This window comes from Phymastichus coffea, unplaced genomic scaffold, assembly GCF_024137745.1.
Source record: "Phymastichus coffea isolate CEN01 unplaced genomic scaffold, Cenicafe_Pcof_1.1 PCOF00015, whole genome shotgun sequence".
NCBI classification, from domain to species: domain Eukaryota; kingdom Metazoa; phylum Arthropoda; class Insecta; order Hymenoptera; family Eulophidae; genus Phymastichus; species Phymastichus coffea.
In genome coordinates, this window is record NW_026706826.1 from 4,305,798 (window position 1) to 4,319,740 (window position 13,943).

Sequence of the window (13,943 nt, forward strand, 5' to 3'; positions counted from 1 at the left end):
AGTCGTCAAGCGCGGTCAACAGTCAGTCAAGTGTCTCCTCATAGATTCGATTCATACCTTCGAACTCATTTTGTATAATGTACGGATAACTCTCCGCATCTGCACGCAACACGATTTCATCATGCGCCTTACGAAGATCTTTCCAGCACTCTTCCACATTACGAATGCGCCTCTGAAGGATGGTTTTGTTGAGAGTGTTACGGTCACGAACGCGCATACGCGTACAGATTGCTTCGATTTCATTGCTGCGATGTCACTGCAGCGTGATAAGTCGATTCAAAGGCACACGCGACATTGTGATGAGATTGGCTTAAGCTATACAAATTTAATAACTCGTGGTGGACCTCCTACACAGCTACGCGTACAACGATATAAATTTCTTTACAAACTAATTATATACGAGTATAATACAAATATAATAACTATGTGATATAAGTAGATCTAGATACGGCGCAATGATTATACACAAACTTCACACTGAAAATCATGATTAATACTTATATATTCACACTATCCTCACCACACGGGCACCATGTTTAAAGTTTAACTAGATTATTATTCAGAATGTAAATGTGCTCAATGCTATAAGTCTCACCTCGAAATTGAATTCGTGATGACAAGAAATAAAAAGTCAGAATTGAAACAATAAATATGTACTTTAATTTATTAATATGAATGACACTAAGATTCAGTCGCCATAAAAACCCCAGTCTTAGGTGAGGAAAAAGCCATTTGAATAAAACAATTACGAAAAATAAAACTTACAATAAAACAATAAAATTCACTTAAAATTAAATTTAACTAATGTCACGAAAGATTATTTAAATAAGATTAGAAATAAAAACAGTGTGAAGTAATCGTATAAACACGCTTACATAGCTTGGATGTCGCAATAATGAACTGAATGGCCATTCAATGAAAATTCGCTCGCTTACCAGCTTGATGCCCATAGGCCTGCAATGGCTCGGTCGGTAGAGTGACGGACTCACACCCGGTAGGCCCGGGTTCGATTCCCAGTTCCTGTTGATTGATACAAGCACCACTGAAAAAAGTTTCATGTGCTTTGTTCTCAAACACATTGCAAGCCTCCGTCGTTGATTAGCACTGATGGAGCATAAATAGAGCGACATTAAATAGAAAAAAAAAAAAAAAAAAGCTTGATGCCCACACAACAAGGAATCGATGTAGGGAAACGTTCTTACTGCTAGCGTAAATGTAGCTCATACGGTTGGTGCCCTCGCTAACGTTTCTACTGGTGATAGATCCAACGGCATCATGCGTCCAAATTTGCTGTATCAAAGTCAGTGGTTTTCCAGTTACATCTGAAAGGAGACGATGGGCCCTCTGCTAGTGCAGCAAGCACATCCGGCCTAGTTCCTTTTGCGATTGTTATCCCTTTTGCGATAACAATCGTGAAAGAAATATTTTTATGTTTTATGGCTCTAGCCTCCATATGAATAATTTAGTACACTAATTGATAACTTGATTCGTACACTAACAATCAAAATAACTCAGGATATTTACACCAATCTGCTAAGTACCGCTTAGTTGTTTTTAATGAAAGTACGAAAAATATTTATTATTATATATAAAAAATCTATATCAAAATTGGAGTAATGACGAAATTGTGTGTGTGTGTGTGTTTTTTTTTTATAAAATGAGGGAAAAATAGAATGCTCTTTATTTTTCCTTCGGTCTGGCCGCACTAGATCACCACCGTACAATGGTGGTGAAGGACCACGGATCGCCAGGATGGTGACAACGATCCGGCTAGATAAACAACTAGCAACCCATACCAAGTAAAAAACAACCCTCTTCATCCTGGCCTTTTTTTACCCCGCACGGGACCGCCGCGAGGCATTACTTCGTGAGGGAGGCGTCAGCTTTTATAGCTCTTCCTTCTAGTATTTATTGGTTTCACTACCTCTTCTGCAACGGGTAATCTCACTCGTCTTCTTCTTCGTTGTTTCTCTTCCGTCGACCTGTTTTCCCTCTTCGTTATCTTGATCTAAGTCGTCCTCTTCTTTCTTCGTTCTTGCTCTTCGCTTCGTAAGTCTTTGAAGATCTCCGTCGCAAAGATTGTCGTTGCTTCCCAAGCTTCTTCCGATGATAGCATTGCCTTAACCAAAGTTTCGGGCATAATGCTTTCGTTCAAGACCGTTTCTAGGTCACGTCGTTGTGTTTCGTACCTGGGGCATGCAAAAAACACATGTTCGGCATCCTCGTCGAATCCACTGCAGACAGGGCATTCTGGGGAGTCCTCGTACTTGTGTTTGTACAGGTAAGCCCGGTAGCACCCGTGTCCGGAGATCATCTGCGTTAGATAGTAGTTCATGCTACCATGTGCCCGGTCGGTCCACTCACCCACATTAGGGATCAGGCGATGTGTCTATCTACCCTTGGAGGAATGATCCCACGTTTTCTGCCATCGGAGCATACTTGCCCGCCTCTCTTCAGCCTTAATCTATTCACGATCCGCATTAGGGTCTCGTGTACGACGGTATATGTGTCTTCTTTCTGTAGCCAGTTCCTCGATTGGCATTGGTCCTGCTACAACCTCGGCAGCTTCCTTCGAGACCGTGCGAAATGCACTTGCAACTTGAAGGGCACTGAGCCGATAAATTGTTGTCGGTTTCCGGCGGGTTTCCTCCGTCCTTAATGCTTCAGCCCAGATAGCGATGCCATACGTCATCACTGAGGTGATCACTGACGTCAGCAGTGCTCTCCTACTTTGCTTGGGCCCACCAACGTTTGGCATGAGCCTACAAAGTGCTGCCCTGACCGATGATGCTTTGTCAGCAGCATGCCCTACTTGCGACTTAAAGTTGAGACGAGCATCGATCATAACCCCCAGGTATCGTATTGACGACTGGGAGGTGATAATGTGCTGTCCAACATGTAGTGTGACTGTCTCAACTGTCTTTCTGCTGGTTATTAGCACAGCTTCTGTTTTGTGCTCTGCCAGCTCCTGTCCTAGGTGTTGGAGACACACCTGGTATCTCTTGTACGAGACGTCGAAGAGATTTTGCAAGTCCTCGATGTGCTTGCCCACTACCACCAAGGCAACGTCATCGGCAAATGCCACCGGTGCAACAGCTCTTGGTAGCGGTACCTGGAGTAATTCGTCGTACATAATATTCCACAATAGCGGACTGAGTACGGAGCCTTGTGGGACCCCTCCAGTTACTTTGTACTCCTTGGGCCCATCTTTAGTGTCATACATCAGCACTCTATTGGTGAAGTAACTGGCTACTATTTTGAGCAAATAGCCTGGGACATTCATCTTCATCAAGGCTTCCATGATGCGATCCCATCTTGCTGAGTTAAAGGCATTCTTAATGTCTAGCGCAACTACCAAGCAGTACTTTTTTTCTCCACCTTTCCACCTCTGGTCAGAGATAGCTTTTCTGGCAATACTTGTGACTAGATCAATGGCATCGAGGGTAGAGCGGCCCTTCCGAAATCCAAACTAATTGTCTGATATGCTGGTCTCTGTTACCTCCTCTATCCTTCCATGGATAATACGAGCAAATATTTTTCCTGCCGTATCCAGCATGCAAAGTGGGCGGTAGGATGATGGTTTATCCGGCGGTATGTCTCCTTTGGGGAGGAGGACCAATCTCTGTTTCTCCCACTCTATGGGGACAACCCCTTACGTTAGGCATCTGTCATACATCTGGCGAAACATTTCCGGTGCTGCATAGATAGCTTCCTTAAGTGCGGTATTAGGGATGCCGTCTGGGCCTGGAGCTTTCAGGTTGCCCACTTTCATCGTAGTTTTAAGTAGCTCCTCCGTTGTAACTGGTGGTATCACTGGGTCATTTGCGTGCTCTATATTAAACTCGCAGTTAGGACGCTGTAGAAAGAGCGTGAGAACTATTCTCTCCAGGAACTGTGGGCAAGATTGTGTTGGCCTTGTGTCCCTCTTTAAGCGCGCCATAACTGCCTTGTAGGGTCTTCCCCACTGGTCTTTATTGACTTCTTGTAGCAGTTCCTTCCACCCCTGTCTCTTACTGTCCTTTATGGCTTTAACGAGCACCCGCCTTAACTGCTTGTGCTTGGATTTTAGCTCTTAAAAGGTGTTTTTTTTCCTAGCTCTCGTTGCAGCTTTCCTTGCTGTGATGCACTGCCTTCGGATGGACTCGATGCTGACATACCACCAGTACATTGGCCGCCGTCCTTTGGCTGACCGTTTACGTGGCATTGTTGCATCACAGGCTTTCACTACTCTTCCCATCACCAGTTTCGCTTCCTCCGTCGCATTTTCCGCTATTACTGGTGTCTTATCCAGAGCTTCGACAAATTTGTCGGGCTGGAAGCTGTTTGTTTTCCATCCTCGGTAATTTGTCTTCTTCGGCGGAGATTTCTTCTCTCCTACCGTCTAGGAGATCAGTCTGTGGTCACTCATGTTAAATCGATCATTTACTCTCCAGTTTTGTCCGAGTCGTAGAAGGCTCGGGCTAGCAAACGTGAGATCTATGACAGATGTTCTGCCGTCTCTTTCGAATGTCGGTATGTTGCCGACATTGATCAGGTCCACCTCCAAACTGGTCATCGCCTCCAGGATTAAATGTCCTCTACTGTTGGTGAGCTTACTACCCCAGTCTACAGCCCAGGCATTGAAGTCGCCTGCAACAATCACTGGAAAATGTCGTCTTGGATTTTCAACCAGTTCATCCAGCAGACTTAGGAACTGCCCCTCACTTAGACTGGGCGGTGCATAGCAACTGTAGAAATGGGTGTTTCCTAGTTTTGCCCTTACAAATCCCCTGTGCATACCACCTACTGCTACTTGGAAAGGCAACTCTCCACAAGCCCATATTACTGTCTTCCCTGTTACATCTGTCACCCACGTTTTTTCCTCTAGATGCTTATACGGGTCGGCTAGTATGGCCACATCCACTTTCCATTCACACACTGTCTGCGTGAGTGGGTCGTGAGCTGCCTTAGCATGATTGAGGTTATGCTGGATTACTTCCATTATCTCCGAGTTTGTTTCCGAAGTTCCTCCGACCTCACTGCACATCCGCGGCTTCCGGCAACATGGTCAACTTTTGCCCCTTCTCTTTCTACACAGAGTGCACAGTGTGCGCTATTTTTGCACTGTGCCACTTTGTGATCGCCCTTGCCACATTTTATGCACAACTTTGAGCGATCAATTTCACTCTTACACTGGGCCGCGGTATGCCCTACGTGCCAACATTTATAGCAGTAGGTAGGCTTATTCACAATCTTAATGAGACAGCTTATAGGGCCTATCAAGATCCTAGATCCACCACTGACAAGTTTCTCCGCGAGTTCCGCAGGAAACCGGATCGATGCCACCTGCATACCTGCGTAGTATTGTCGCAGATTTATCACCGCGTCAGTGGTGACCTTCCACTCCGGACCAGCCACTTTTTGCAGGACCTTAACAACCTATTCCTTGGTCGTCGACTCGGTTATCTCCTTGATTTCGAGGTTTGCCTCCTGTACTTTGCTGATAACCTCCGCTACAGCCGTCAGCTTGTCGCCTACCCGGCTCCTGAGCGCTTCAGTTTTTTCCCTGTTTCTGCCCTTCAGTACGACCAACACTTCATTTTTCCGTGTCCTCCGTATTCTCATTAATTCGCTCTCTTCTCCCTCTACCTGATTCTCTGAGAAAAACTCTTCAACTTTTTTGCAGAGTCTGGAGTCATTTTCACCAGGGTTCCTGGCCCGAACAGCAAGGCATTTGTTAGTTTGTGAGGGCCTCGTTTTGGTAAAGGGTTTCTCTTCTTTGGCTCTTCTTTCTTTTTCTCCTTCTTCTTTGCTTTCTTTTTTCTTCTCTTTTCTTCCCTGGGCTCAGTGTGTGTGTGTGTGTGTGTTTTTTTTTTTTTTTTTTTTTTTATTGAGAGGAAAAAATGCATTGACGCACGTTGTGCCGGGCTCGCCAGGTCGTTGGGTGTTAAAACAACCTGTGTGGTCTGATGGTATGACCACATCTTGGCCTTTTCATACTTATTCGTATGCCAAGTGCACTACCGACTAAAAATAACCTTTCTACACCCGGCCTTAAATCCTCCACGGAAAGACGGTGAAGTATTACATCGTGGAGGAGGCGTTAGCTGTTTCCAGCTCTTCCTTCTTAGTTGTGCTGCCTACATCCATGCACTAACCTAGATGGCGATGGTCGGTTACAGGGTTCGGCAGCGTACTTCTTCCTTCTTCGATCTTCTTCAGTAGGATCCTCTTCTTTTCTTCATTCCGTAGGTCCTTTATGATCTCGGTCGCGAAATTCGTCGTGGCGTTCCATGCCTCTTCTGTGGTCAGCATGGCTTCTACTAGTGTTTCCGCTGTGATGCTTCGTCCTAACGTCTGCTCCAGGTTGCAGCGATAGGTCTTGTATCTCGGGCAGTGAAAAAACACATGCTCCGCGTCTTCTTCGAGTCCAGCACAAGTCGGGCACTCCACGGAATCTTCGTACTTATATTTGTACAGGTATGCCCTGAAGCATCCGTGTCCTGATAGCACCTGTGTCAGATAGTAGTTTACACTACCGTGTGCACGTTGCACCCACCTGTCAATACGGGGGATGAGTCGGTAGGTCCATCGTCCCTTGTTTGATCTATCCCAAGCCTCTTGCCAACGAAGCAGGCTTGCCTGTCTCTCCTGACGTTTAGCCTGGTCTGCATCAATCTGACTATCCTTTCTTTGATAGTAGATACGTCGTTTTTCGCCTGCGAGTTCTTCAATTGGCATCATCCCCGCGATGACCTCGATAGACTCCTTCGCAACAGTGCGGTATGCGCTTGCCACTCGAAGGGCACACCGTCGGTATACCCCTGATAGTTTTCTGCGAGATTCCTGTGTCCTTAGTCCATCTGTCCAGATGGAAATGCCATATGTAATGACTGATGTAACTACAGACGCCAGGAGCGCTCTTCTGTTTTGTTTAGGTCCTCCCACATTCGGCATGAGCCTCGACAGGGCAGCTCCGACCATCGATGCCTTACTGGCAGCGTTTTCCACCTGCTGCTTGTAGCTAAGTCGGGCATCGATCATCACTCCCAGATATCGGATACACGGCTGTGATCTGATGATGTGTTGTCCCACTCGCAATGTAATTGTTTCAGTTACCTTTCTGCCTGTTATTAGTACCGCCTCCGTTTTATGCTTTGCGAGTTTCTGTCCAAGGTAACCTAGGAACTCTTGGTATCTCACAAAACACATATCGAAAAGGTTTCTCAGGTCTTCGAGGTATTTGCCGACGATGGCCAGGGCAATGTCGTCCGCGAACGCCACTGGTGTAACTGCTCCTGGCAGTTTAAGCCGTAGTAAACCGTCGTACATCACATTCCATAGGAGTGGTCCAAGTACCGAGCCCTGCGGTACGCCTCCTGTCACCCGGTACTCATTTGGCCCTTCCTCTGAATCATATTTCAGGTTTCTGTCCGTGAAATAGCTGGCCACCATTTTGAGAAGGTACGCGGGAACATTCATCTTCGTTAGGGCGTCCATGATGCGATCCCACCTTGCCGAGTTGAAGGCATTCTTAATGTCTAGTGCGACAACCAAGCAGTATTTCTTCTTCCCGTTTCTCCATCTTTCACCGGAGATAGTTTCTTTCGCTATGTTAGTGACCAGGTCAATAGCATCGAGTGACGACCGACCTTTTCGAAATCCGAACTGTTTATCGGAGAGTTTGTCTACTACTTCCTCGATTCTTCCATGGATGATTCGTTCTAGAATTTTTCCTGCTGTGTCGAGCATGCAAAGTGGACGGTATGATGATGGTTCGTCAGGTGGCTTTTTCCCCTTAGGGAGAAGAACCAACCTCTGCTCTTTCCACTTGCTGGGGGAATGACCCTTCTAGGATGCATCTGTTGTACATGCTGAGAAACATGTCTGGCGCTGCATCTATAGCCTTCTTAAGTGCAGCGTTTGGAATGCCATCTAATCCTGGGGCTTTCGCGTTTTTTACCTTCGCACATGCTTTGTTCAGTTTTTCTCTCGTCACGAGTGGGATGACTTCTCCCTCGTTTTGCGTTATATGAAATTCGCAGCTAGGTCGTTGAGGGAATAGGTTTTCTACTACCTTCTTGAGAAACACTGGACAACTTGGTGATACCGTTGCCTGGCTCTTTAGCCGTTTGGTGACGACCTTATAGGGCCTTCCCCAAGGGTCAGTATCGACCTCTTCCAGAATCTCCTTCCAGCATTGTCTTTTATTGACCTTGATCGCTTTTACCAGGTTTGAACGAGCCCTTTTGTACTGGTTTTGCAGCTCTATGACATTTCTGCCTTTCTTCCGTCCGCGTGTTACCGCCCTTCTTGCTGAGATGCACTCCTTTCGAATGGTAGCGATGTTCTCGCTCCACCAGTATATCGGTGCATGCTTATTTCTTGTGCCCTTTCGAGCCATCGTTGCATCGCAAGCCTCAGCGACTTTCTTCATAACCTTCTCAGCTTCTTCTTCGGCGTCACGAGCGCTGATAAGGCCCGTATCAAGTGCCGTTATGAAAAGCTCAGGGTCGAACTCTTTTGCTTTCCATCCCATTGCATTTGGCTTTTCTTGCATTGTCTCCTTCCTTCCTATCTCCGAGGTAATCACTCGGTGGTCACTTAAGTTGAAAATGTCATTCACTTTCCAGTTTACGCAATTTCGTACAATACCCGCGTTGACAAACGTCAGGTCAACAATTGATGATCTTCCGTCTCTTTCGTACGTTGGCATAGATCCTGTGTTGAGGAGTTCTAGGTCTAGGTACGACATAGCTTCTAGCAATTCATTTCCTCTGTTGTTGTTCCACCTGCTTCCCCACTCTACTGTCCAAGCATTAAAATCTCCTGCGACTATTGCTGGGGAGTGTTCCTTGACATCTTTCATCAGCCTATCTAGGAAGTCCGTAAATCTCCCTTGCTCTTTGTCTAATCTAGGAGGTGCATAGCAGCTATAAAAGTGTATGCCACCGAGCTTAGCTCTGACGAATCCACTTTGAGTGCAGTTTGCTGTGTCCTGGAATGGTAAGTTTCCACACGGCCAGATGGCTGCCTCTCCTGTCGTGTCGGTGACCCATGACTGAGTTACTCCGGCCTTGTACGGGTCAGCTATTATGGCCACATCTATTTCCCATTCTCGTACTGTCTGCAAGAGCAGGTTGTGCGCACCTTGGTCATGGTTTAGGTTGTGCAGAAATATCTTCATTGTCGTCGTGGTCGTTTCCGCTTTTTGCTAGCTTCATTAGCAATTGTAAGTATGCATCTTTGGTGCATTCTGCAACCTTGTGCCCAGGTCCACCGCACTTCATGCAGAGTTTAGATCGGTCCACTTCACTCGTGCATGTCTTCGCTATATGTCCCGGATGCCAGCATCTATAACACTTGAGAGGCCGATTGCTTTCTCTTATCCTACAATTGACAAGGCCAATCCGGATTTTACCCCTTTCACCTATTGCTTTACGTGCCACTTCAGCCGGCAGTCTCATGCAGGCTATTTGGGTTTTCCCATATGCCACCCGCATAGACTTTATCGTTTCATCCTTCACGGTGGCCGTTTCTCCGATCACTCTTTGAAGGGCTTCCAAGAGCTCAGCCTTGGTAGTTGTTTCCTCGATATCTTTGATTTCGAGGTCTACCTGGTGTGTTTTACTGGTGACGTAAGCTTCTTCTTTCAGGGCTGTTTCTATCTCCTTCTGGAGAGGTCCCATGTCTCCTATTTTCCGGTTGAGCACAATTAGCAATTGGCCTGTTGCCGTCCTACGCACTTTTTCAATGCTGTCCTCGGCTACCTTTCCCGGGATTGTGGTCTTCACCTTCCTCAAGATGTCCGCGTAGGATTTCTCCGGTTTAGCGCTTACAAGTAGAGCATTCGGCAACATCCGGGGTCTCCGTATCGGCTCGAAGCTCTTCTTTTTCTTTCCCCTCTTCTTCTTCACTGTTTTCCAGCTTCGGTCGTTGGCATCGCCTGCTTCTTTCTGTCGATCGTCTTGTTGGGCAGACTTCTGCTGCTGCTCCATAGGTGGAGTCACACCCGGTTGGCGAGCCTTTCTATTCTTCTTCACAGTCGCCGTCTCAGTGGTGGGCGGTGAGTTTGCCTTCCTCTTTGGCGTACTTCTCGCAGGACTCGGTGTAGGCGTTCCTACAGGAGCAGAGAACAGCACTTTTCTAACACCTGATATCTCTTGGATCCGAGGATTGGTAGTTACAGATACCTCTCCATTTGACATCGCGCTTTTGAGGCTTTTCAGCGTTGCTTTCACCTTCCGGCCCAGACCACGTATGGTGTTGTTTATCGTGCGCTGCTGTTTGTCTTCCAGCATCTCGAGAAGCTCTTCAACAGCCTTCTCAAGTCGCTGCAGCTTATCCTCATGTGGTTTTTGATGCGGAGTACCTTCTCCTAGCATTTCGTACATTTTTTCGTACATTTTGGCGTCCCCAGAATCCAAAGCGCCAGCACCGGCCACCGAGGCTTTCACTCGATCGGAGCCAGTGGTAGGATTGACCTTATTTGAGGGTTTACCTACCTGGGGTATATTATTGTTTGATGCACTTTCCATGGTTGGTTTATATTCGGAGTTCCTACTCCTAGTCCGTGAACCTGGACGTGGTTTGTGTTTGGTCCGCGAGAGGTATTTTATTTCCCTCAAACCCTCCCGCTATTGGCAAGCCAATAGCAAGCGAGCCTCCCTATCCGCCACCTGGGACGCGCCACGTCGGGGTTCACCTCCTAATTCACAATGTGTGTGTGTGTGTGTGTGTGTGTGGGTGTGTGCGTGCGTACGTGCGTGCGTGCGTGCGTGCGTGCGTGCGTGCGTGCGTGCGTGCGTGCGTGCGTGCGTGCGTGTGTGTGTGTGTGTGTGTGTGTGTGTTGAAAATTCAAGACGACAACTCTAAACGGCAGCGGAATGTCATCGAGAAATTTCTTAAAGTGATAATAATTCGCTCAATTTTTACGTAAAATTATTTATCAGACCCGTAATGGATTCATTGTTAAATTTTACGTAGAAATCGATATCGCCTCCGAAATCACATTATACTTTCAAGGTTACTTAAATCAGATGACTTTTGACAAATACACGATTCATACGACTTGTACAACATAGGACCTCATTTGATGACTTATCCAGGGGATAGCTGAAACTTAGAATTAGAAAAATACCATGACTATTACTTTTAAAATAGGATTCGTATTGATGACATACATGAATTGTCATCATTTTTCGAAAATTTTTGATAACATTCCAAGATTTTAGCCGCCATATTGGATCCATCATCTTGGATTTTCAAAAAGGCCACGATTCAATAACAATTACAGATGGATAGCTTTGAAATGAGATTTTAGACGGTTTTATACTTAACGTCAAATTTTAAAGAGGGGGTTGATCGATTTGGCAAAGAAAGCCCCATATGTACTACAAATATAAAAATTTTTTAAAGTATTGTATCTTATATAAAATAAAGTAAAAATCATAGTGTTATATTTGCAACGGTAGTCGATTTAATTAATCGATCCGTTCGCGATTCTGCTTCTCGCGCGTTAGTACGAACAATTAAGAGAGAGAGGGGGCGCGCGATCATTTGAATAAATAGTTACGCCTCAGCTGTTTACGCGAGTTTACCGCCGATATTGTTTTGCACCGTGTTTCGCCGTTACTAAAGATTTTCTGGGACAATTACGTGCGTGAGTGCAACGACGGTATGTCAGCAGCAAGTAGCAGCAGTGCAGAAGCAGTATTGCAGCAGATTAAAGGCAGAGTGAGGCAGCGCAGCTGATTAATAGGAGGGCAGCGGCAGTTAATATATTTCATCAACAATTACGGCTGATCACCGTAATTGCACCGCAGGGTAGGTGCACCTCCCGTCATTATTGCGTGACAGAATACATTCGGTATTTTGTCAATCGTGATAGCGATTTTGTATTCGCGCCGAGCGTTAGTTCGCGGTAAATTTCGAATCTTTTCTCTCTCTTGTCATCTAATTTTGATGATTGTCACGGCAAGTTTTACACGCTGCGGTAGCGATGGTCGAGTTATAAGGCGCGTGTGGGTACTTGCAGGAATCTAGGCGTCGAAGTCGGCAGTTATATAATAATACTTTTTATTATAAAGTGACAGAGCTCCAGAGAGATGTCTTTACAAGGCGAGATCGTGTACAGGACTGACTGCGTTTGTCCCTCTCGGGGGCTCACAAACTTAAGATAAGTCCCTACCACTTCCTTCAGGAATAAGTATAACCTGGGAACCGAGAGAGTCATATAGCTTAATTGTTTATTTAGGTTTGCAGCTGCCTCTGTTCTATTTCATTTTTGGTCTATCATGTATTTACCGCGTACAGTTTGTTTGTTTCGGCCTATCTTATGTCTTCTACTTCAGTTGGCCCGCGTGTGCAACGAATACGCGTGTATGACATATGTTCTTAGCTACAGGAGATAACTATATTATTTTATTATTAGTTCGCATGACAATCCCTTCCTTAAGCTGATTCTTGTCCTCAAGAATCTCACAATATGTTCGCAACCTGTGGTGGCACTTTGTGCAACATAAAAGAGTTACAGACAATATCATTATTAATCGGATCGACAACAGCTTTAACGTTAGAGCAACGAGTGTAGGTAACTATATCTGAAGTGGATGCACGATTATGACAACAACAATGTCCTGTAAGACGTCTAAAAATATATCGTAAAAATACAGCTATGGCACTAAACAACCCTATCTTATAACTGATATAAATTGCTATAAGTGCGAGCGCAATGTATCCAGCGTAGTGCAGGTAATCTACGGCGGTAGCGATATAGGAGTGATGACGTTGTTCCCTTGATAATAATTCAAGCTCCTCCTCTATTTGTTTTAAATTTGACGCTTTTGTGTGTAAATTCTCTAAGTGATGCGTTTGTAAGGTTAATGTAGGAATCATGGATGAGGTATTTTGTGGAAGTGATGGAATGTCTATTTTTGGGTAGCTTTCAGTGTAAATACGTACGTCATGTGTGATTTCGAGTCTGTAATCAACATTAGTAAGAAAACATCCGTCAGATAGTTGTACAACAGTTGGTTGCTCTATTTGTAAATCCTTTATATAAGAACGACAGAAGAGACTAAACTGCATCACTGCGGTAGGTAGTATGTAAAAGCTGGTGTTGTTTAATCTTTGTATGAAGGGTTGCGATAATGCAAAGTACTTTGGCGGGCATTTTGTTACATCGTCAAAGAGAAGTCTTTCACAATTATCTAGTGACTGCAGGCGTTTTGGAAAGAACTGAATTGGGCATAGTCTTCCTTGATCATTGCGTGAGCATGTGTTAACGTCATCAATAGTCGTGTATTTAGTGTTATCCTTTGATACGAGTATATATTGCTGTGTTATATCGAACAATCCAAGTACGTTTAAGCGACTTTCAAAAGGTAGTGCTCGTAACTTTAAGATTTCATAAGGATCTGCATGTGCAATGGAGTATTTAGTAACTATTGTAAGTCCTGCTTTGGATATGTATGATGAAAATGTCATGGACTGTATAATAGAGAAATAATTATTTATGTGAGGTGGTAAAAGTATGTCGATATATACATTTTGTTCATATGCTTCACGTAGACCTTGTATGAGTGTTTCTGGCTTCATAAGTGCTGGTGATAATAAGCCGTTTCGAGCAATGTTTATAGCCGTAAATAACTCTGTAATATAATTATCGTATTCTTCAATCGCTACGTCGATTTCTTCAAGTGATAGATGTATCATTGTGTTTGCCTGATAGTCTGTGAATACAGATTTCATTTTCCTACTCCAATTTAACAATTCCTGCTCGTTATTTTTGAATGTATGAAATTCTTTTGAAAATTCATTAAAAGTATCCTGCATAAATATTGTTTGATTTCTTACTGCTAGCAGGGCTTTCCCTGTATGGTTATATAGTTTGTCGATTTCTTGATTATAGTACTCTGCGTCATTTGCGTCCATTGTACCAAAAAGAAATTTGTTGACTGATC

The 13,943-nt window shown here is 44.9% G+C and overlaps 1 protein-coding gene across 5 annotated transcripts in view; it reads left to right on the top strand.

The window, feature by feature from the left end:
* The window catches only part of LOC131675031 (protein lingerer), a 796,131-nt gene that overhangs the window by 41,730 nt on the left and 740,458 nt on the right, over positions 1-13,943 (top strand). The window lies entirely within an intron of this gene.